The sequence below is a fragment of the Littorina saxatilis genome, linkage group LG16, assembly GCF_037325665.1.
Source record: "Littorina saxatilis isolate snail1 linkage group LG16, US_GU_Lsax_2.0, whole genome shotgun sequence".
Classification (NCBI taxonomy): Eukaryota; Metazoa; Mollusca; class Gastropoda; order Littorinimorpha; family Littorinidae; genus Littorina; species Littorina saxatilis.
The window spans coordinates 11,434,933-11,437,893 of record NC_090260.1 but is presented as its reverse complement, the minus strand read 5'-3'; the positions used below and the strand labels follow the sequence as shown (position 1 = coordinate 11,437,893).

The following is a 2,961-nucleotide window of genomic DNA, read 5'->3' as shown; positions in this document are numbered from 1 at the left end:
GACTTTTTGATTGTTGTTGAATCCATTCCGCACATGAACAGAGACCTTAAGCCAACATTCCAAAGTCTGGCTGTCTCAATGCATGGAGTGGAATTTTGATTGATGCTGAATTCATTTTGCATGTGTCATTCGTTAATGATGAACGATACCGATACAGCCTAGCGGTGACTTTACGAGACATTTTCTCCTGCTGATATAACGAGGTCACCGAGACAATATTTGTTCTCAGAATCCTTTCTCAGTTCCTGAGAGACATCCAAGAAAAGCGAGAGAATGTTTGCGTGACGCCATTATTCGCACTTTGATTCGCATTTGACGTCAGATGTTTTACTGAGAGGGTCAAGAAGCGACGGCTTTGCTTGTTAAATCGGTGTCGCTTGTCATTAAACAAATAACTCTAAGAAAGTCCCACGTTGCACAAAAAGCAGCCGAGCTGTCAATTCTGGTAGGTGTTCAATTCTGGTAGGTGTCCAATTCTGGTAGGTGTTCAATTCTGGTATGTGTTCAATTCTGGTAGGTGTTCAATTCTGGTAGGTGTTCAATTCTGGTATGTGTTCAATTCTGGTAGGTGTTCAATTCTGGTAGGTGTTCAATTCTGGTAGGTGTTCAATTCTGGTAGGTGTTAAAGTTGAATAATGCTCTTTTTCTTGCATACCATCTTGGTCACACTTTTTCACGCACAGTTTGTGTTGTGTGGACAATATCTAGTCTCGTTTCTTTAAAGGCACGGCACACTACTCGCTAGTTCCGCACACGGTCTCAGATCTTGTCAGACTTTTACATGGGATAAGATCATCTCTTCCACTTGGTCACATACCAAAAAGCAACACCCAGACTGCTTTCTGTGGTAAGTTGGATTTTTTTCTTAGGAAATTAATTTCTTAAAAAGCCATTGGTTGGTTTTACGAAATGAATTTATCCACACACAAAAATCCATCTGTGAAAAGAGATTGTTGATTTTTATGTGACGACGAGGACGGATAGTCTTGTCCCATGTGACGGCCTGGACAGACCTGAGATGGTGAGCCGGACTGATTTCACGGGAAGGTGTGTGGGTCTTTAAGAGCCTGGACACGTATAACACACGGGAAGGTGTGTGGGTCTTTAAGAGCCTGGACACGTGTAGCACACGGGGAGAATACCACTGACAGTACAACATGTTCACACTGTCTATCAAAAGTGTCTATGTTTGTTGACGATTTTGTTTTAAGTTGTTCTTATTTTTAGTGAATAAATTCCATGTGCTGTTATTGTTATATAATGTGTTTGACGTTTTGCTCTGCTTTGTCATCAACGATATGTTTTGTTTGGTGCAAGATCTGAGCTATCTCTGTTTGCGGAATTTAAAAACACAGAGTCAACTTGATGTTTTTGGCATTTGGTTTAAACATATGTTTATTTTAACAAAGGTTACAATCATGACATGTATACAAAGTTCACAGAAACAGTTTTTGGCGTTTCAGTAAAGAAATAGGTATTTAGTTTTATCTACAGATATGATGTTTGTGTTTCAAATGGGTTCATATTCGTCAGAAAAGATATACGTTTTGTTGCCCACCAGAGCCCTGCTGACCTCTACAATCAGGTCATTGACCTTTTTTTCGGCAGATAAATTTAGTTTTGTTATGTATAGTTTAAAGGTGTTTTCTTTGTGTCTGGAAGTGTAATTTAATTTTTCAGAAAATATATGCATGTTATTTGTTTTGTCCAAAAACTGTGGTTATGCCTCTGTGTGTATCAAATCTAACACAAAAAGGACAATTGCTCTCCTGAATTCACACACCAGTCCCTGTGTCAGTTTGTCTCTGTCAAGGTAAATAAAAGAAAGTCAAACGAAAACGACTCGTGTCTTTGTTTTTGGTTGGCTGGTTGGTTACCTGGTTGGTTGCCTTTAAAGGTTGGTAGGTTTATTGGTGACTTTTGTTGTTGTTTGTTTTTGGGGTTTTTGTACACGTATCAAAAATGGACTAAATCTAAAACATCAGCCACCAAATATGGACAAAGTCATTACAGAGGCTATTCAGGCTTGGCTAGCTGAAAGCCGAAGACCGTGTCTTCTGGTCCGCTGGTCTCCACAACGTGAGCGACAATTGTACAGATTTTCTTCGGGTGTGAGGATATTTTCAGAGCAAATACTACATATGTTTATAATTTAAGATCGAATTTATAAGGAATACAATTCAATCATTGTTGCGTGTGCGTGTGTGCATGTTTGTGTGCAGATGTGTTTGTGTGTGTGTGTGTGTGTGTGCGTTTGCTTGTGTGTTAGAGAGAGAGAGAGAGAGAGAGAGAGAGAGAGAGAGTGTGTGTGTGTGTGTGTGAGTGTAAGTGCGTGTGTGCGCGTGTGTTAGAGAAAGAAAAAGTGAGTGTGTTTGTGTGTGTGTGTGTGTGTGTGTGTGTGTGTGTGTTCGTGCGTGTGTATGTGCGCGTGTTTATGTTTTATTTCTATATAGATAATAACTTGTGACTCTCGAGCCTAACACGTCAGCAGTGGTAGACCAGACGGGTCTGTAGCAGCAGACAAAAGAAGTTTACTATCAGAACCAGACGTCGGCCGTTTACAATGCGACGACTGCATTTTACTCGTAATATCTCTATTTGTCTGAAACGGCATGAACTTCTTAGTAATGCTTTGAATTCCACCAACCCCTGTGTTTTGAACATAATTCATAAATCCCGTCGCCTTTCTTGAATTTCTTACACGTTTGCAGTCTGGACCATAAGTTGTCAGTTTCTCGAACTGTTCCCGACCCGTGTTGGCAGGCCAGACAGAGAGAGAGGTTCAGTTGAGTGCAGTGTCGCTGTGTGCAGCTTGTCGTACACTGACACCTGTTGGAAAGGACCACGCAATGCGGGGCTGCTGCCTGACGCAGACTTCGCACAGCTTGTCGCATGCCGTCTCGCAAATTATGCTACACACACACACACATACACACTTCTACACACACAAACGCACGCACG

At 41.2% G+C, this 2,961-nt stretch overlaps 1 protein-coding gene across 1 annotated transcript in view; it reads left to right on the top strand.

Moving 5' to 3' along the window:
• LOC138950396 (uncharacterized) overlaps positions 1-1,839 on the top strand; it is a gene marked incomplete at its 5' end in the record, with an annotated part of 6,109 nt that extends 4,270 nt beyond the window's left edge. Inside the window, 1 exon segment of the mRNA XM_070322131.1 lies at positions 1-1,839. This exon segment is cut by the window's left edge and continues 2,566 nt beyond it.
• Positions 1,840-2,961: the final 1,122 nt, after the last annotated feature.